This window comes from Somniosus microcephalus, chromosome 23 (genome assembly GCF_052327205.1).
Source record: "Somniosus microcephalus isolate GS21.2 chromosome 23, FLI_Smic_1.0, whole genome shotgun sequence".
Classification (NCBI taxonomy): domain Eukaryota; kingdom Metazoa; phylum Chordata; class Chondrichthyes; order Squaliformes; family Somniosidae; genus Somniosus; species Somniosus microcephalus.
This window is the reverse complement of record NC_141009.1, coordinates 49,137,969-49,160,409: the sequence shown is the minus strand read 5'-3', so window position 1 is coordinate 49,160,409 and position 22,441 is coordinate 49,137,969.

Here is a 22,441-nt window from a genome sequence, read left to right as displayed (position 1 = left end):
GCACATCTGTTGTTTGCGATGCATTATTCTTGTGATGGCAGCAGAAATGACACCTCCTCAGCTTGAAAATAAATAAACTTCTCAGGCGACAAAGGCCATTTGCCCTTGAATGGAAAAGGATTCCATTAATAAACTTGACTTACTGCTGGCACCAGCAGCAACAGCCTCTAATATTTCAGTTATTCACCTTACCCTCGCTGGGCAAAAGCTTTGAAAATGTGACGGTGATGGAATTTTGCTCAGAATAATAGTCACCTTCAAAATGTTGGTTTGAAAGGTATGGTAGAGTAGTGGTTATATCACTGGACTAGTAATCCAGAGAATGTGAGTTCAGATCCTACCATGGCAGTTTGAGAATTTAAATTCTGTTATAAAAAGAAATCTGGAGATCTGGTACCGGTAAAGTGACCATGAAGCTGTCAGGTTGCTGTAAAAACTCAACTGGTTCACTCATGTCCTTTACCCGTCTGGCCTATATGTGACTCCAATCCTACACCAACATGGTTGACTTAACTGCCCTTTGAACTGGCCTAGCAAGCCATTCAGTTGTACCAAACCACTAGAAAGCCAAACAAGAATAAAACCAGACAGACCACGCAGCTGCAACTCCGGCATCGAATCAGGATATGACAAAGGCACACCCAGCCCAGTCGACCCTGCAAAGTCCTAACATCTGGGGACCGGTGGCAAAGTCGGGAAGGCTGTCGCACAGACTAGTCGAGCAACTGACTGACATAGGCATGCTCACAGAATCAAAACTAGTAACCAAAGTTCCTGACTCCTCCCTCCGCATCCCTGTCTATGTAAACCAGCAGGACAGACCCATCCAAGGTGGAGGCCACAATGGTATAGTCATCGGTGCGTTGCCCTGGGAGTCCACAGCATTGACTTCGCACCCCATGAAGCCTCATGGCTTCAGGTCAAAGATAGGCATGGAAATATTCTGCAGATTACCACCTAACACCCTCCCTCAGACGATGAATCAGTACTCCTCCATGTTGAACCCCACTTGCAGGAAACACCGAGGGTAACAAAGGCACAGAATGTCTCGGTGGGGGACATCAATGTCCATCACCAAGAGTGGATCGGTAGTGCCACCACTCAAACAATAGCTGCCAGGCTAGGCTTGCAACAGGTGGTGAGAAAAAAGACACGAGGGAATAATCTACTTGACCTTGTCCTCACGAATCTACCTGTCGCAGATGCATCTGTCTATGACAGCATTGATCGGTTTGACCACCGCATCATTTTGTGTGGCACTACCACCGTGCTAAGTGGGATAGATTATGAACTGATCTAGCATCACAAAACTGAGCATCCATGAGGTGTTGTGTGCCATCAGCAGCGGCAGAAATTTATACCACCACTGTCTGTAACCCCGCATATCTCTCACTCCTCCATCACCATCAAATGAAATAATCAACTCTGTTTCAGTAAAGTGTGTAGAAGAGCATGCCGGGAGCAGCACATTGTGTATCTGAAAATGAGGTGCCAACCTGGTGAAGCTACAACACAAGACTACATCCATGCTAAACGATGAAAGCAGCTTGCTATAGACACAGCTAAGCAATCCCACAACCAAAGGATCAGGTCAAAACTCTGCAACCCGACACATCCAGTCGTGAATGGTGGTGGACAATTAAGCAACTAATGGGCGGAGGAGGCTCCACGAACATTCCCATCCTTTACGCTGAATTCCTCAGGGCAGCATGCTAAGCCGAACTATCTGCAGCTGCTTCATTAGTGACATTCCCTCCATTATAATTTCAGAAGTGGGGCTGTTTGCAAATGATTGCACAATGTTCAGCTCCATTCACAATCTTTCAGAAAATGAAACATTGCATGCAGCAAGACCTGGATAACATCCAGGCTTGGGCTGGTAGGTGGCAAGTAATATTTGTGCCACACAAGTGCCAGGCAATGGCCATCTCCAACAAGAGAAAGTCTAACCCCCTCCCCTTGACAGTCAATGGCATTACTATCACTGAGTCCCCCACATAAAGGTATGATGCCTTATCCCTTGAACTAACCCTGATTGTACTCTTCATGTGACCCCAGGATTGTTATAGTACCACGTTTTATGGAGCAGCACTGAATTTTATTGACAAGTTATTGCAGTACGAATTTAAGGAATTGGCATGGCTCCGTGAGCTCGCTCCTTTTAATGCACTGTGAGCAGTCTGCATTAGCAATTCTATTGTTTGAAATCTTCTGAGGGAGGTGAGTACACCAGATGAAACTCATTGGGGTAGATTTTGACTTTGCGAGGTAGTGTAAAATGGGTGATTGCGAATTGGCAGCCCGTTTTATATCTTTCCCGATCACCTGTTTTACACTATTGCACAAAGTCAAAATTACCCCCAGCTTTGTTACTTTTAGCGTTGGGTATTTAAAGCAAAATGTATTCTCAGGTTTGAATGAAGGCACTTAGGTGAAAATTGGCTAATATGCTAATGATGTTGTTTTCCCCAAAGACTGTAAACTATAAAAGATTGATTAGCTTGTCTCGGTAATTGATAAACACCTCATGCCCATTGTGTTGGAAGTTCTTTGATTGCTTTCCAACTGCGAATGGAAGAAGAAGGAACATTTAAACACGTAGACACAAAGAGCAGTCACGTTTGTGAAGAGTAGACTGTGAGAGCTTTCACCAAGATCAGGAGGTTAGAAATGCTGGAGGAACAGTTAGAAATCATCTTGTTTAAGTTAAGCAAGGTGAGCCACTGATATTTTGTAATATTGTGCTTAGATAAGTTGCGCTGATTGAATTAAGTGAATCCAATCAGAAGTGCAGTTCTATACTTCCAACTCATAATGAAATGAAGCAGCTTATTGTTTGCTTGCTCTGCCTTCGGAAAGATTGAAGTGGAGCAGGTGTGAAAGACATGAATATGCAGTTCGGATCACGGAGGGATACTATTGTTACATACTTGGGCTACGCTGTTGTATGTGTCATTGTAAGGCAGTGTGAGTCAACTTCCATAAAAGTAAGATGCTCATTTATGGGAGAGACTGATGCCAATGAACCCAAGAAGCTAAGTACAGCAGACCTCAATTGGTAGCATTGAAGAGCTTGCTGTTTCATATTCTGAGCTGGGTACTCCATTGACCACTATCTTGAGGGAACTTGCTTGCTTCTGTTGTCAGTTGTTCTTGGTGAAATTTCTCATCCAATAACGCACTTACAAAACAGAGTTGAAGTACAGATAGAACTAGAACAGCACGTCTAGGTCTCACTGAAGTAGATACAGGGCTCGTGGGGCTTGGACAGTGGGTATGGTGCCATTGGGTCTTGGTGCTGTCTCTGTAGCCACTTGGGCCTTGGAAGTGGCTCCAGTGCACTCAGACCCTGGCGGAGTGGGACATGGCATGGTCAAGGCAATGAAGGTGGGAGTCTTTTTCTTTATTCATTCATGGGATGAGGGCGTTGCTGGCAAGGCCAGCATTTATTGCCCATTCCTAATTGCCCTTGAGAAGGTGGTGGTGAGCCACCTTCTTGAACCGCTGCAGTCCGTGTGGTGAAGGTACTCCCACAGTTAGAATCATAGGGGGAGTAATTCACAAACGGGGCGCTCATTTTTTTAAGTTTGAAAAGTTAGCGCCAGGAACTAACGATTTCAAACTTAAAAAAATTTGTCGATTGCACTGCAAGAAGGAAGTGGAGCGCTAAATCAAATGCTTCACTTCCTTCTTGGAGTGCAATCGGCAGCAGGCTGGGCGGAGACTTCAGCAGCGCTGCACACTGGACTGTGCAGCGCCACCACGTTCAAAGGCTCCTTCCTTCCCTTAAAGGGAAGGGCCATCTCTGCAGGACCTGCAATATAAGCGATCGAGGTGCAATATGACGGGAGTCGATGTCAGCGCTATGCCTGGTCGCAAAGCCATTTGTGCCCCGCAGCACCCCCCTGGGGGCACTAACGGGAGGTGTAAAGGCACCCAATTTCACCCCCATAGAATCATAGAAATTTATGGCACAGAAGGAGACCATTCGACCCGTCGTGTCTGTGCCAGCCGAAAAAGAGCTATCCAGCCTAATCCCACTTTCCAGCTCTTGGTCTGCAGCCCTGTAGGTTACAGCACTTTAAGTGCATATCCAAGTACTTTTTAAATGTGATGAGCATTTTTGCCTCTACCACCCTTTCAGGCAGTGAGTTCCTGACCCCCACCACCCTCTGGGTGAAAAAATTCTCCTCAACTCCCCTCTAATCCTTCTACCCATTACTTTAAACCTATGCCCCCTGGTTATTGGCCTCTCTGCTAGGGAAAATAGGTCCTTCCTATCCACTCTATTTAGACCCCTCATAATTTTATACACCTCAATCAAATATCCCCTCAGCCTCCTCTGTTCCAAAGGAAACAACTCCAGCCTATCCAATCTTTCCTCATAGCTAAAATTCTCCACTCCTGGCAACATCCTCATAAATCTCCTCTGTACCCTCTCTAGTGCAATCACATCTTTCCTATAATGTGCTGACCAGAACTGTACATAGTATTCTAGCTGTGGCCTAATTAGTGTTTTATACAATTCAAGCATAACCCCCCTGCTCTTATATTCTGTGCCTCGGCTAATAAAGGAAAGTATTCCGTATGCCTTCTTAATCACCTTATCTACCTGTTCTTCTTCCTTCAGGGATCTGTGGAAATGCACTCCAAGATCCCGCTGTTTCTCTACACTTCTGCGTATCCTGCCATTTATTATGCATTCCCTTGCATTGTTAGCCCTCCCCTATTGCATTAGGTAGGAAGTTGCAGGATTTTAACCCAGTGACAATGAAGGAACGGCAATATATTTCCAAGTCAGGATGGTGTGTGACTTGGAGGTGGTGGTGTTCCCATGCACCTGCTACCCTTTCTGTTCTAGGTGGTAGAGGTCACGGGTTTGGGAGCTGTTGTTGAAGAAGCCTTGGCGAGTTGCTGCAGTGCATCTTGTAGATGGTACACACTGCAGACACGGTATGCTGGTGGTGGAGGGAGTGACTGTTTAAGGTGTGGATGGGGTGCCAATCAAGTGCGCTGCTTTGTCCTGGATGGTATCGAGCTTCTTGAGTGTTGTTGGAGCTGCACTCATCCAGGCAAGTGGAGAGTATTCCATCACACTCCTTACTTGTGCCTTGTAGATGGTGGAAAGGCTTTGGGGAGTCAGGAGGTGAGACACTTGCTGCAGAATACCTAGCCTCTGACCTGCTCTTGTAGCCACTATATTTATGTGGCTGGTCCAGTTAAGTTTCTGGTCAGTGGTGACCCCCAGGATGTTGATGGTGGGGGATTTGATGATGGTAATGCCATTGAATGTCAAGGGGCATTGGTTAGACTTTCTGTTGTTGGAGATAGCCATTGTCTGGCACTTGTATGGCATGAATGTTACTTGTCACTAATCAACCCAAGCCTGAATGTTGTCCAGGTCTTGTTGCATGTGGGCATGGACTACTTCATTAACTGAGGAGATGTGAATGGAACTGAGCACTGTGCAATCATCAGTGAACATCCCCACTTCTGACCTTATGATGGAGGGAAGGTCATTAATGAAGCAGCTGAAGGTGGTTGGGCCTCGGACACTGCCCTGAGAAACTCCTGCAGCGATGTCCTGGGGCTGAGATAATTGGCCTCCAACCACCACAATCACCTTCCTTTGTGACTAGGTATGACTCTAGTCAGTGGAGATTTTTCGCTCTGATTCCCATTGACTTCAATTTTACTAGGGCTGTCGCACCCCAGGGGTCGCCATGTCGCGTACTTTGTCGTGGTTGTGAAACTGCTGGATTACACTGCGACCCATGTAAGAGCTCCTGAGTGTGTATTGCTGAATGTACATTCTTCAACTCTTTGGAAAAGCAAAAAAACCTTATCCCATCTATTCCTATGGAAACCTCTTATAAAGTGAAAAACAATAATGCCAATTTAAGTTTATAGTTCTCCAGTTAATGCACACTTTTTTCGTTTTCTGGTGAATCTTTGTGGTTTCCAAGGTGAGAGATATCTTTGCTGGGGAATGAAACACTTGCTTATTTTTAGCTCCTGCAGGCAACATCAACCAAACTGACATCTGGCCTTCAATTCAATGCAGTCAGTGCTTCCATTCTTAGCGACACAGCTTCTATTCTTTTGGGAGGATTGTGTGGATGAATTTGGATTTCAATACTATTTGGGCTGTCTCTCAACATATCTAACTCATGTTAGAAATATTGAAAGACTGCACTGTTCGAGGTGCAGTCTTTCGGATGAGACGTTAAACCGAGGCCCTGTTTGCCCTCTCAGGTGGATGTAAATAATCCCATGACACTATTTTGAAGAAAAGCAGGGGCATTCTCCCTGCTGTTCTGACCAATATTTATCTCTCAACCAACGTCACAAAGCAGATTATCTGGTCATGATCTCATTTCATGTTTCTGGGATCTTGCTGTGTGCAAATCGGCTGCTGCGTTTCCTACATTACAACAGTGACCACACTTCAAAAGTATTTAATTGGCTGTAAAGTGCTTTGGCACATCTTGAGGCCGTGAAAGTACTATATAAATGCAAGCCTTTTTTCTTTATGTTCACAGTACAAAGGCAGTTTCCTGAAGCTGGCCAAGTCTCTTAGGAACTGAAACTTTCAGCCTTTTGAGGGCATTGAATGGGAGAGTGTGCTACAAGGTAACGATTACCCTGTTCTTACATGTGTAATGCATGGAGAGCATGCGGATTGCCCACCCCACTCTTCTGTCTGTTCCAAAAGGCAGTCACTACGACATTGTCTGATTGTTCAGATAACTGTACAGTCGCAGAAACACACAGCAAATTACTGAAGCACTTGGAAAATGAATACGATTGAATCAACCCACAAGAATTTACATATCCTATTTAAAATGTAGTTATGACACAGCTGATAGCCTGTGAGCCTTTCAGAGGGAACATGCTTTCATCGATTTCCCGATGTGATGATTTTACTGGGATATTTAAGGGGATGCACTTGTGGGAATTTTTTTTAAGAAGTATGTAGTTGGGTTATATTGCGAAGGAAATTGGATGATACACACACATAGAACTCCTTGGGTCTTAAGGGATATGAATGACATGAACAGCCACCAACACAAAATAATTACAATTATTGATTGACGCATAGCTGTTCATGCTCCCAGCTGCGGAGCAAACCTTTTTCCTTTGCTTTCGACAAAAAGCCATTGTATATGCATGGATCAGGCAAAACAGAAAAGGCTATGCGTTGCAAATGTCCTCTTCTATTATTAAACGGACAGCTGTGGAGCGCCTTTGATGTCTCAGCTGGTAATTGCATTGCATAACTGAGCAAAACGGACCAGGAAGGACCTGGGTTTGATTCCCTGGCCAGTGCTGAGGTGGCTGATCTCAGCCGGGGAGGTTAGAAGGGTCTGACATTGGTGCTCAGTAGCCCTGTGTTAAGGAAGGGCCAATCAGCCAGGGTTCCAACTCCTTCTGACCAGTGACCCTGTTGGAAAGTGAGCAGGCGTGGAAACTGGGCGAGGACAGAATCACAACCGGACAAAGCAAGGTGAAATGGTCTGCTGGTGCTCGTGGTCCAGGTTTGCACAGAAAGAATACCCATGGTATAGGAGGGTACAACCATAGAACCAGCACAAGTCAGCTCCTTTAGCAGAGCAGGGAGAAAGATTATAGGACAGGTGCATCTTAACTGAGTTACAACTCTGATTTATTCAAATAAATCCCAACTGGACTAATCCAGATCAATTGGACTTAGAATGCATTTTGGAGCTGATCCCCACTAATCCTTTAATTGTTTGCAATTAAACAGTTCATAGTTCAGAGGATGAGGATGCGAGGACAACTGGCCCACAAAGAGGAGTCTGCATGGAATGATAGCTTACTGAGCTGAGTCCTGCATTCAGTGATGTGCTTCAATGGATAGCACTGCCAACATGAATACTAGTGGGAGGGGGCACGGAGAACAGGAATATTCCACGCCTTTTTCTGACAAATCCACAAGGATTACACCAGGTTGCCCCAGTGTTATCAACAGAAAACCACATTTCCATGTGCAAATTTGAAGGGGCACAACTAATAATGAAACTCAAATTAAAATATACATTAATCAAACAAAAGGAAACCGATAAAACAAAATCATAACATTATTACGGATATCTTACTGCCGTCGAACGCGAGGAGAGTGCTGATGTGACTTGAGGAAAATCCAACTCCCAAATTTCTGACAACTTAAGATGGTGTAAGTTAACAGGCTCAATGAAATACTGGGAGACAACTGCAAAATCAGGAGGCACACGTGGGTGAATCGATGCTTCAGGCAAAAAAAAAGATTGATGCCATTACGATCAGATCGCTGCAGCTGGAAAGTCTCCCTGAAACTTCGTAAGATGTCATAGAATCGTATATTCAACCCTGCGTGCCTGTGTCGGCTCTTTGAAAGAGTTGTCTAATTAGGTTCCACTTCCCTGCTCTTTCTCCAGAGCCCTGCAAATTTTTCCCCTTCAAGTATTTCTCCAATTCCATTTTGAATGCTACGATTGAATCTGCTTCCACCACCCTTTCAGGCAGTGCATTCCAGATCACAACAACTCGCTGCATATATTTAAAAAAATCTCCTCATCTCCCCTCTGGTTCTTTTGCCAAAATGTCCTAACTCTTTCATTTTGCTCATTTTAAATGTGCTTCTTGTGCAGTTTTTTATACATTGCCCTGGCAGTTATTTATTTTGGCTGGCGAGAATGTAGTCACATCAGCAGCCTAGTACATCAGGAATCCACTTAAAAAGCATTAACTATACGGAGATTTGTTGTGAGCTTTGAAGGGGCGTAGGTCCCGGCATCAACTTGCTGTGAATGCAGTTTCCACATCTGCCTCCTTTATCATGGATTTAAACCGATACAATCTGCCTGCTTCCTCTTCTGTCTGCAAGTCTTCAGCACTCAGACATGATATTGGCCTGCGTTCTGCTTTTCTGCTGCTCCTGCAAAAAAGAGGATAGCATGAAGGTGAAGGACATGAATGAAAGAGAGAGGGAATGAGAATAAAAGGTCAATGCATTGAAAAACTGGCCATGGACAAGAGGAACCTTTTGGCTTAATACTGAGTAAGATTCTAAATGAAAACAAGCTTCAGAGTTTAACCCTATGGGGGAAAAATTGGGTTGCTTTGCGCCTCCCGCTAACGCCCCGGACGCAACCTTGGGTTGCGCCCCCTGACCTATCACCAGGCGATATGTCCGATAGGGGCAGGCTGGCGTTTTTGCAGCTGCGGCGGTGCTCCTCTTGAGCGACGGGCTGTTTTCCCGGCACCCCAGTCCCCGGTGGTCCAGCAGGGCCCCGGTGCTCGCAGTGCTCGACCCCTCCCCTTTGATCAGGGGAGGGAGCCCCGTAATTACGCAGCGCTACGTGCTGATGCGCATGGCACTGTTGCATGTAACGCAGCGATAGTCACTGGTAGCGCCCCAAAAAGGAGGGGGAGTACTTCCAGTAGCGCCCCACCTCCTGCTTGGGGCGCTACTACTGAAATTACCGTGCAGGGGCGCTAAATTTTTCGGGGCGCTAAAATTAGCACCCTGGCGATGTTAGCACCCCAAAGGAGGGGGCCACCGAATTTTTCCCCTATTTATCTTTGCTGAGCTGCATTCCCTGAACTCCCATTGTTTTCTACACCCAGTGAAGTTGTGGCTGTCAAAGTTAATAGGTTTCACGACTAAATTATATATTTTATATAACTCTTTATTATCATATTTCAATATGTTAACATACAGGAAACACAAGCCAAAGTATATCTACCGTGCACACTGAAACAAAAACATATAATATTTGAAATTTTCAACAGGTCAGTCAGCAACAGAACGAGAGATACAAAAGTAAAATACTGCAGATGTTGGAAATCTGAAATAAAAATAGAAAATGCTGGCAATACTCAGCAGGGCAGAGAGAGGTGGACCAATCTGGTGGATGTTAATCTACCTTTTTTTCTGTTGAGTTGATTTGAGTTGATTTGTATTTCCAGCATTCTCTCTTTTTATTCCAGATATCTACTCTTTTTCTGATCTTTACTCTGCATTGTCTTGTTAAACAGAAACCGCTGTTAAATCTAAGAGTGAGGAACTATACCATCCTGGGCTGCCCCAGTCAAAGCTGTTTGCTTCAACCTTTTCTCCACTCACTCGAATGCTTTTTTTTTGACAAAAACAGAGACCTGAAATTCTAGGCCGTTTTGAGCACCTCTTTAGCCTTTTTTTTTTGAGGCCTGCAAACTGAGGCCGTGGCCATTCCCGGGCCGTAACAGCTGCGTTCTGGTTTCCATTGGCATTGGAGGTCTTGTCGCCAGTGCCGCTGAAGGGTCGGTTCAACAGGCGTCAGTGAAGGATGAGCAGCATTGCAGTTCCCAAAACCCTTGACGTGCACCCTCAATGCCCCAAGGGTAACTCAGACTGACATAAAGGAGGCACACTTGTTGCCAGCATCAGCTGATTTTGGTGGAATGACTACCGTTGGAGCCTGTGGCCTGAAGAACCTTGCAAGAGAGAATGCCGGAGTTACAGAACAGCTTTTAAAGTGTTTTTCTTTTTTGGCTTGGCACTTGGATAGAGCTAGACTTTCCTGGGAACACCTGAGTGCCTGTAAAACCACAAGCATTATTTAACCCCCACCCACAGTGAGGGATTCTGAGCACCAGGTATGATATTCTCAGTGGGCTTTCCCATTCTTTCCAATACTAATGGAGGAGGAGGATAGGACAGAAGAAAGGAGAATGAGGCAGCTGTTGAGGAGGCTGCGCCCTACAACATATTACTGCAGAGTCCATATTATTCTCCATATTAGAAAAAGGATAGAGAGGCACTGGTGAAGGTGCAAAAGAGATTTACTAGGATAATACCAGAACTGAGAGGTTATAACTATCAGGAATGACTGAATAGGCTGGGGCTCTTTTCTCTGGAAAAAGAGAAGGGTGAGGAGTGACCTAATAGAGGTCTTCAAAATTATGAAGGGGTTTGATAGAGTAGACATGGGGGAGACCCAAACTAGGGGCCATAAATATAAGATAGTCACTAATAAACCAAATACGGAATTCAGGAGCAAGTTCTTCCCCCAGAGAGTGGTTAGAATTTGGAACTTGCTCTCATGTGAAGTGGTTGAGGCGAATAGCATTGTGCATTTAAGGGGAAGCTAGATAAGTACATGTGGGTGAAAGGAAGGGAAGAACATGCTGATAGGGTGAGATGAAGTAGGGTGGGAGGAGGCTCGTGTGGAGCGTAAACACCGGCATGGACCTGTTGGGCCTGGTGATAACAATGGGGCAACCCAGTGTTATCCTTATGGATTTGTCAGAAAACGGCATAGGTATATTCTTGTTCTCCCTCCCACCTCAGAAGTGGCGTTGGCAGTACTATCCCAATGAAGCCCATCACTGAATGCAGGACTCAGCTCAGCGAGCTATCGTTCCATGCAGAATCCTGTTTGTGAGCCAGTTGCCCTCGCATCCTCATCCTCTGAACGGTGAACTGTTTAATTACTTATTTAGTCTGTGCTGTAAAATCAACGTAAGATTCCAGTGTAGTTGCCACACACTGCTGCAACAAGGAAAGGCTTCCTTGCTACTGCAGCAAACAAGAGCTGTAGATTCTAGAGTCACAGTTGTCAGTTGCTGCACACCCTCAGAGACTGACCACAGAGCCTGCGTATAGCGGTGATGTTCCTCGACCAACCCTCTTCTCAGGCTGGCACCCATGGGATCTGGGCCCCATGACTCCGAAGCCAGTGCCAACCTTTTCCTCTGTCTCTGCTGGGAAGGTGGTGCATTCTCATCCACTCTTCACTCCTTTCTGCTCTGTGAATCACCCGGTGCCACATCCTCACTAACACTATGTAATTACCTCCACCCCTCATCCAGGAAACACTGTCTGAGCTGATGTAAGGGAAGGAGAAACCAAGTGACATGAGGGGTGTCATCGAGGGAGGCGAACTTGGGGCAGGTGACGAAGAAGACATTCCTGTCTTTTTGGTCCTCCTCCTCCTCCTCCTCATCCTCCTCTGCCTCATTGCTGTGCTGCATCTGCAGGAACGTTCTGCATGAGCAACGAATGGGTGAGCATTACCCCCTTTGAAATCAAGAGGCAGCAAGGGTGTGCCGGCTGGCTGTGTGCTGCTTCACAGGGGTGGACATGGCGATTACCTCGGTGTGAATCCACTAAGCTGCTGCCTGCACTGTCCCACTGATCTCCCCATTCCCCAAGGCTTGTACAGATGCCATTCCTGCAGCTCAATGGAGGGAGTAAGCTCTGTGCTGTCCAGAATTACCCCTCCAGTCCCTTGCTTTTCATGGTTATTGTGCACACATTCCTCCTGCAACAAGATTTGAGTGAATGAGGCGAAGGCTTACAATTGAGGGATGCCTCCCAGGTGACGTTAGACAACTGATGCAGTAGATCTTCTGGTAAAAGAAAAGGAATGACTTGCTTTTATATAAGTGTCTTTCACGACCTCAGGACGTCTCAAAGCGTTTTACAGCCAATGAACTATAGTCACTATTTTAATGTAGGAAACATGACAACCAATCTGTGCACAGCAAACTCCCACAAATATATGATAATGACCAGATAATCTGTTTTAGTGATGTTGATTGAGGGATAAATATTGGCCCCAGGACACTGGAGAGAACTCCCCTGCTCTTCATTGAAATAGTGCCATGGGATCTTTTACGTCCACCTGAGAGAGCAGATGGAACCTCAGTTTTAACATCTCACCCGAAAGACAGCACCTCCATCAGTACAGCACTCCCTCAGTACTGCACAGGAGTATCAGCCTAGATTATTGTGGTCAAGTCTCTGGAGAGGAACTTGAACCCACATACCTTCTGACTCAAAGGCAAAGATGATACCAACTGAGCCATGGCTGACACTCTAAACTCATGGTGTCATGGGGTTCAATTGGAGGAGATGGTGGCATACATGTTGCCGGAACGAGAGTTAGTGACCCCCTTAGTGCAGTGTGAAGGGTAATCTATGCAACTTCTAATTTGAGAGAGTGAATCGTGTGTTGATGCCTATGGTGCCCAAGGAAGAAAAGGCAGACTGGCCAGGTGTTACCTTGCCTGCCTTTGTCAGATTGTTGAACTTTTTGCAGCACTGGTACAGTCCTGGAGTGATGATCTCCTTCCACATGGCCTGTGAGACTTCTTTATATGGCTGACTCCCATGGACACCCAACAACCCTTTCTCTTCTTTGCTGCATTTCGTCCAGGAGGGTTTCGAGGTTGGCCTCATTAAAAATGATGTGTTCTTCTTTACTACCTCCTTCCAATGCCCTGCTCCTTCCTTTGGGTGCCTCTGCCACTTGACGACATTCTTTAAAAGTGCCACAAAAGAGCCTACAGGAGCCATATACCACACACAGCCGGCAGTAACCTCAGTCTGGCAAAATGTTTACAGCTTGCCTGCTGCTCCCCCAGTCTGTTGCTGTAATCTTTAACCATTCTCGGCTCTTTAAAGTCCTGCGCCCACAATTCCCTCCCCACCCCCCGCCCAGTGCAGTACTCTCATGTTACATGTGCAGTCAGTTCACGCCAGCGGCATTGGAGAGGATTGTCGGGCCGAAGTAACAATGGCCCAGCCCAGGATCGGGTCCTGGTTACTTTCTACAACAGAAATTAGGAAGCCAACCAGTGACTTCCACTGGAAACGCACGTGGGGTGAGGACAGAATCGGCAAGGCCGTGATACCTCCCCCAGTCAAAGAGCTTGTCGATACGTGCTGTAAATGTACTGTAGGTGCCCAGAGAGCTGTATCTCATGATGAACTAAAGGATTAAAATGAATGATTCCTACCAACAGCCACAGAGAGCTATGGCAAGGTATAACCGCATGATGAGCTCAGCCTCTCCAGGGATCCTGACTGGTAGCCACAGATATGAACCTTGTGCTTTTCCGATTGTATCACGCAGTCGTGTGAAGTTCTGATAAGGACAGTGAAAGTTAATTGCAGCCGAATCCTTTTATAACTCTGTCTTTAGGACTGTACCAAATGTGCATTCAGGATGTGTGTTATAAAGATGATGTCTTATATGGATTCTCGATTTTTAAAGGAGCCATGAATAGTGGAAGGTCATGGCAGCTCAAAGATGACCTTTTAAAAGAAGGTTCATTGTAGTTATCAAACAGGGATTACTGATAAGAAAATCAATAAGGGAGGGTGCCTCTTACATTTATTATAGTATAGTGCTCCCAAAGCAGCTCACTGCCGAGCTGCCCCTGACTACCTGTATGGAATACTTTGCCTCGTGTATCACTTAAAGAATTGGTTTTGGAATTGCGCAAGACTAAAGTCTGGAGTGGTTCATACAGAAGAAAATCTGAATGCTGGGTAAAAGGAACAACGGTAACTTGTGATGTGAAGACAGAATAATGACAGTGACACGCATTTGTCAGGATCATTATTACTAAAATTATACTGCAGTGATTTCAGGAAGAACTAGATCGTGAGAAGTTTCTCAAATTACTGGTACATTCACTGACAAATGATGGGCTCTATATAGGAGCCTTACATCTCCTGGCACTTACACTTAGATAATGCCTTTCAGGTAATAGAAGGTCTTGAGGTGCTTTATAGAGCGAGGGGGGAGCAGGATGTTGGAGAAAAGTTTGGGGAGGTGAACAAAGACCCAATTAAGGTGTGGGTTTGAGGGTATGTTCAGAGGTGAAGAGAGAAACAATGCAAGGTGAAGGGGTTTAGGAAAAGAATGGCAGAGTGCAAGGGTGTTGTGCCTCTTTGCTCCGCTATTGCTGAAGGAACAGAGTGAGGGATGCGCTGGTCTACTGATGAGGTTATGAGAGCCTAAAGATGGAGAAAGACAGAGCAAGAGAAATGAGAAAAGGAAAAAGGCAGTCATTTCACATGGAGGAAAGATTTTTTTCCTGCAATACAGAGAGGAGAACAGAGCCTCCCAATGCACTTGCCTAGTTTGTTGTTTAGATGACTGGGATGGCGGAGATCGTTTATAATTTGAATTTACAAGAATAGAATCTTAAAATACATGTAAGCTCGTGCACTGAATGCAAGAGAAGCAGTTGGACCTGTCAGAATGTGAAGCAACGTTTTGAAAGTGGGTCTGTTTCCCCTGATAAGGCCATCAAATTTCCTGATTTAAGTCTTAATGATAGCTTGTCGCTTACACGTAAAAATCTTCAAATATGCAACAACATCTTTGAGAGCTGTAACAAGAGAAATGTGACACTGTGTACCAAAATCACAGATAGAACCTCCTGCTACAGTAATCCACGTTCCAATATTTATCTTAGAGTGTTCATCTAACACTATCACTATATCATTCTTCATTGCAAAGCTAAGACAATGACAGTTGGCAGGCTATTTAACCGCGGGTGCTTCACAACTGAGTCCAGTCTGTTCTCAACTGATGTGCAGTAACGTTTGATAGGGGGGAACGTTACGTGATGGATGCAGGCTCCAACCTGCGTGATGTTATAAAATATTTCAATATTATACCTTTTAGTATGAACTTTAGGTAGGCCAATGCACTGGGATGTTAAAATGAAGCTATGGCGGCAGCAATTCTTTTGTCTTAGCTTGAAGGCCTGCTGTTCGAATTGTGATTCTGGCTTGGAACAGACAGCTTTCTCTGCTCGCCACAGCCATTAAAGGGAGTGTCCAGCTAGCCCAATATTCCACAAGGTTTTGTTTCTGGTCTGAGCTAGTAAAATCTCAATCATACAGTGAAGGATGGTAGGATTCTTTTTAGTGCCATCCACACAGGTGACTGAACTAATAAATATTGATTATCATCCTGTTGAGAAAGAATTTGCTTCAAGGTATTTGTCTAAATTGAAGGATCTGTTTTGATCTAGCTCTATGTTAAGAGGCCTTTCAGTCTGGGCTACTACACTTTAGTATTGTACCTTAACTACACTTTCACATGTCAGTAAGATGTAACTGCTTGGAATGGAAAGCCCCGTGCTATGTTCATTCAACACTCAATTAAAGGACTTTGAAGAGTTTTGTTATTTTGGTTTCAGTGAAAGGGTCAAAATATCGTTGTAAGTCAAATGCAACGCTGCCTTTTATCTGCTGATTTTCTGTGCTTCTGTATGAATTTACATCCTGCAATAAACTTCATAGGTAGTTGTAGCCTGCTATGGTCTGTCAGCAGGGTGTTTTTCTGTCAAGTGGAGAACCTGTTTTGGGTAACCATTACTATTTCCACTGTATACTCCAGGGGTACAAGGGTAGATTGTTAACTGTGAGCACGGTATCCCAGTACTTGAAGTATAACAACAAAGATTTGCATTTACATTGTGCCTGTAATGTAGAAAAATATCACAAAGTGCTTCACAGGAGCGTAATAAAAAAAAGGTTTGTTTCAAATGAGATGTGGGTCTATTTGTGGCAGCTGTCTTTTGCTGCTGCTGATGGCCCACAGCGCCTCATGGATGCCCAGTTTTGAGCTGCTAGATCTGTCCTGAAACTATCCCATTTAGCACGGTGGTAGTGTCACTGGAGGGTGTCCTCAGTGTGAAGATGGGATTTTGTCTCCACAAGGACTGTGCGGTGGTCACTGCTACCAATGCTGTCATGGACAGATGCATCTGCAACTGGTAGATGGTGAGGACGAGGTCAAGTAGGTTTTTCCCTCATGTTGGTTCTCTCACCACCTGACACAGTCTTAGTCTGGCAGCTATGCCCTTCAGAACTCGGCCAGCTCGGTCAGTGGCAGTGCTACTGAGCCGCTCTTGGTGATGGACATTGAAATCCCCGCCCAGGGTGCCTTCTGTACCCTTGCTACTCTCAGTGCTTCTTCCAAGTGGTGTTCAACATGGAGGAGTACTGATTCATCAGCGGAGGGAGGGCGGTAGGTGGTAATCAGCAGGAGGTTTCCTTGCCCATGCTTGACCTGAAGGCATGAGACTTCATGGGGTCCATAGTCAATGTTGAGGACGCCCAGGGCCACTCTCTCCCGACTGTATATCACTGTGCCGACGCTTCTGGTGGGTCTGTCCTGCCGGTGTGACAGGACATATCCAGGGATGGTGATGGAGGGATCTGGGACATTGGCTGAGTGGTATGATTCTGTGAGTACAGCTATGTCAGGCTGTTGCTTGATTAGTCTGTGGGACAGCTCTCCCAATTTAGCGCCCAGTTCTGCGTTGCCAGGCGACCTGCTCGACTGCCATTACAGCCCCAAACACGCTCTAAGAGTGGAGGGCTTCGACATCTCCCAGCAATAAAGCATCAAAAACTTTCAGCCGGCACCAGACTGGTGCAAACAATAAAGATTGGCCTCCCTGAAAACCACTGCCTTTATTTTGCGCTCCCCAAGCAGCCAACTGAGGTGACAATGCCTCCTCTTCCTGCCGTTGCTGACGCCCGTCGATACAGCAGGGGGCGGGAGGCAATTTCACTTCCGGGGCGGTAACGGGGCACTGCGCACTTTATGACGTCATGATCTGCGAAGCGCTAGAGGGCGAGGCGGTAAGTGTTAGCGGCAGCGCTAAACCGGCAGAAAAGTTCACGGACATCGCTGAATTCGCCGCACCCAGTCGCTAACCCCTTAGTGCCCTATTACTGCCCCCCCAGGCAGCTGAATATCTCCCCCAATAAGTATGAATGGGAATACCCCAAAAAATAGCTCTATGCTTTAAATTTAAAAAACCACATATTTAAAATTTATTAAAAGGGCATTTAATTAAGTTTTAAAACAAAAATGTAATTTTTTGAAAAATAAATTTACATGTTTTAATGGGGCTAAAAATAAACTTATCTCATTTCATAAGCTTTTTAAATGTATAAATTATTGAAAAATGTTTATTTTTCTGTTTTTTAAAACTCTTATGCTGTAAAAGCAGGCCTTATGCCTGCTTTTATCAGGCGTAAGAATTTCACGGGCATTCGCTGGGTAGAAGTTGGGCAAATAGCCCAACTCTCTGCCCGCAGATGCCCTTTTCCTAGGGATGCAGATAATCTGTCAAGAAAATTCTTGACAGATCGCAAGTTCCGGGTTTTCGCACAAGCACAAAGCATGCCTAAACCCGGAAGTTGCAAGGCCCATACAGGCGCGTACATACCTCGCACGCACTCGATTGCGGCCCAATATTTGTGTGACCTAACTAAAGAACAGAAACTTAATAATGCAACATTTTCTCATACTCCCATGTGCGTACCCTTGTGCAACTACAATTTCCTTTTCCTACAACTCCTACGTGGTGGAACCCCTGTGGCTTGAGCAGAGGTCAAGGCAGGCTGCTCAGATCCTTGCTCGAACTGCTGAGATGCTCTTGGCTGACATTCCCTGGGTTTTGGAGCCTGTGAGGACCCTGCCAAAGACTGCTCCACCTGCACCTGTGCAGGGGCAGACTCGGCCACTGGGAGACGAGGCAGCATGTTGGCTACTGACTGAGAGGTGGTCTGTGGATGAGAAGTGGAAGTGCTTTGAGTGGAGTTCCCACTTCCATGTCCCCATTACCATCATCCCTCTCCTGGCCCAGCCACACTTCACTACTACCACTGCGCTGGATAGCACTTTGGTGCAGATCAGAGCGGCGCTGTAAGGCTAAGGCTAAGGCTAAAGTGTCTGTCATCCTATTTAATGTGGCAGACATGTTGGCATCCAGAGTCTGCATGACTGTGGGCAGGGCATGCATAGACTCATTTGATTGGAGCCTTTGATGTTCCACAGTGCTGGCCACTCTATCCATGGAAGAACACATCATCTCAATGGCCTGAGACATCAACCATGGACTCCTCCATTCTCTATGTAATCGTGGTGAGTGGGATTGGAAGGCCTGTCAGTGCATCGCACATTCTCTGCTGTTGCTCAATGATTCTCCTTTTCATCGACAGTCCCCGGGATACAGCATCTGTGTGCAGCTGAGCAGAGCTTGGAGAGGGCTGCGCCCTCTGACGTGGACTCTCCAACTGTCCCTGCCACCACCATCTGCGCTTGCTCACTTGTGAAGTGTGAGTCACCAGGTGAAAACCCAACTATCTGCCTTACTGGCCCCACCGAAGTGTGAGTATCTAAGCTGGTGCATGGTATGTATGAGTCCTGTGATGGTGCACCCTCAGAATGATTCAGCTCCTCTGAGGAATCATCGTCCTCGACCTCCAGCAACTTCTGCTACATGCGTAAAGTGCCTGGCAGAGAGAAAAGACTTGAAAGAGTCTTGGCAAGGTAAGAATGTTGCAAGTTATTGTTATGAAGATGATTATATTTCTCTCGATGTTGAAATCAAGTCAACATGACTGAATGCTGTATGACATATGGGTGGCTGATATTTACTTTTTTCACCAGGTAACTGGGAGCTTTCAGTCTCCCCATCTCCGATAGCCAGGGATGTCGAAACTCCACTGATCTCCAGCACCTCCTCCTCTGCAGTTCTTAGTTGTGAGATGTTTGGAGGTCCCACTCCTGTTCTCTCCCTCTCCCTGGTGATCTGTGCTCTCTTCTCCTGCATCAAGGGAAAGAACAGATCTAATAGTGACCGTAATGGCATGCGTTCATCCGATGGATGCAGTGCATTTGGTGAGGGTGAGTATCAGAGAGAGGTATTAAATTGCTTAAGAATCAGGGTGAGTGGGAGTGGTGGATGGATAGATGGGGAAGTGAGGAAGTGCATAGAAAGAAAAGGATGGGTGAACCTGCAAGGTAAGTGGGTGTGAGGAGTGATGTGATGGAATAGGTTTGAGAAGGCAGAATGAGGGGGGTAGGGTGATCTGCACAGCAGGATTTAGGTGAATCAACTGTACTCACGTTTCTTAACCTGGGTAGGTCATTAAACCACTTCCTGCACTGCATTTAGCAGCATGGCACAATGCTCCTGCTGCTCACCTCCTGGGCAACCTCCGCCACGCCTTCTTGGTTTCTGCCACAGGTTTTCTCCTCCCATTGTTGGGGAATAGTAAGTCCTGCCAGTTCCTCCCAGCTCCCAGCAGCACATCAAGGGAGGCATCAGTGAACAGAGGCGCAGCCTTGGAATGGCTCGACACCATTCTTTAACTTCCTCTTCTGTTGATTCCAACTCCTCCAAATTGCATCTTTGGAGTGGCCCTTTAATTACTGGCATTGCGATCGTATCATGTGGGTCCCCATTATGTCTGCTGCTGCTGATTGGATGGCAAACCCGGAAATAAAATGATAATGAGGCGGCTGAGTTAAAAAGCCACTGACAGACACACTGAACATACTTCCGGGTTTCCCACACCATATCGGACCCCCCTCCCTCCACTTCTAGCGTATCTCCCAGTTAATATCAGGCCCGCAGAGTCTAAATCAGGAAGTGTCAGTTAGAATATTTAATTCAATGTAAAGTCGTGTATAGAAAGCAAAATAAAGAGAGGGAAATAAAGATGGGATTAAGAGAGAGCGAGATAAAAGAGACAGAAAGAAAACGTTAAAAAAATCTCCAACAATATTCAAAATCTGAAGGAATGTGACTCCACACATGTAAAAGTAACTTTTCAATGTCAGAGAGGTTATTTGGCAGTAATTACAACTTATCACGCCGTCAAACACTTTAACGGACAAGTCCTATGCCTAGAAATTCGGTTTAGCCGCGTTTGGGGCGCTAGTCCTGGTGATGTGCAAAGTTTAGCGCCAGGCGCAATTTAGAGCCACCTAGCGCGATATTGGGTTGCAGCGCCCCTAAAGGTGATTGCGGCGCTAAATCAGGCGCTGCACGCTACTCTTAAGGCGCTAACCCGGCAGCGCAACCCAATTTCGCGGCGGCGGGGCGCAGCGAGGGTGCTGTCAATAATCACTTTCCCTGAGACACAGTGGCGCCGGCCAGCTCTTAAAGGGGCAGGTCAATTGGCATCACCAGACACACTCAGTGCCTTGTAGGCCTTCAAAGCGGTGGGAGCCTACCTGTGGCGTACCAGCCTAGCAAGACATGGAAAGGGTGAGGCAGAGGGCGGAACACCTCACTGATGGGGCATTGGATACTTTGGTTGGCGCAGTGGAATCAAGGCCAAGGAAGATGGTCGGAATGTGATTTATGTTTTGGACAGTCTCCCGGGTGTGAGAGGCAGTTATGTGTCAGTGTATTAGTTTTGCTTTCTGTTGCCATAGCTTTCTCATGTTTGAAGGAACCACATTTTGTGTAATGAAACACTTTCTTCATTTACAATGGCCATGCCTGCTATTTACATGCATCTTGCCCTTCACAGGCTTGGGGGTATCAGACCGGTTCCATTCCTGTTCTTGGAATGGCAGCAAGCATTCTGTGAGAGGGGCCTAGAAGCTACTTCTGATCAGCCTCTGACACGCAGCCTGAGAAGAGCCGCTCGCGTAGAAGTTCAGGCCAGCAGCCATCTTCTCAGCCGCCGACAGAGATGTCCTGCACCTTATCTGAGATGCAGATCTGGCTGAAGCAGCTGGCACAGCCCAGTCACCACCTCCTTTCTAAATCGCAGCCTTCTGACACACTGCTCCTCCGGCATGTTCATGTAGGAAAACTGCTGTCCGATAACCCCGCCAGCGTAAGGTCTGCTGTGGCGACATCTGTTGGCCCTCTTCCATCTGGCCATGCCTGCTCCCCTCTCCCTGCGTCTCAGTGCCCTTTCCAGATGATTCAGCAGCAGGACGTTCCCCTCCAATGCAGCCCCCATAATAAGTGCCCACAGGAAGGTTCCCCGTTGTCAAGGCTCACTAACAGCAAGGTGATGGTCAGAAGGCTGAAGATCGCCTGCCTGCGCTGGCTCAGTGGTCAAATGGCTCTCAGTGTGCAGCTCAGCAACTCTTTGTAGCTCTCGAGGAAGTTGTGATCCAAAAATGGCTGCCGCATTTAAACCACACCAGTCCCCTTTAAATAACGCTCCTCCAGCCCGAGAGCGACTTGGTAAGGCCCAGGTAAGCTGTCACTATTAGCGCCAGGTGCTACGGAGGGGGGTGCCACTGAATTTCCGGTCCGGGGCACCCAAAAGGTGTTGCACACTCAAATGATGTCATAATCAGCCTGCGCCCATGAGCGGGCCCTAAGATTTAGCGCTGGCGCTAAATGCATGCTCAATATGGGGCGAGGCGCTAGGCGTCTTGCACCCGCCCGGAAATTGGCTAGCGCCCCACTTCTCGGCCTCTTTAGGCGTTAAACGGTGGCGCTATCAACCGAATTTCTCCCCCTTAATGTTTTCCAGCATATTTACTGGGTATCTAGTGGGTAAGCAACTTCACGCCCTGCATGTGTTGTAATGCTAAATCTCTGGATGAGGTACCAGTATATGAAAGCTTCTGGAGGAGCAGGGCAACTTGGACAGCAACGTCAAGATTTCTGTGTTTAACTGCGCATGTGTGGACGCCAGAAGTTGCTGTCCGATTCACTCCTTAATAATGGTGGGCGCTGATAGCCTCACCGTTCTTCCTATCACAAAATCCGGGCCATTATAAATTAACAAAATTCTCTTCAGACAATATGGATAAAACATAAAATGCTCAAGTTTCATAGCCTCTACTCTGCCCTAACCTCAGAACAGCAC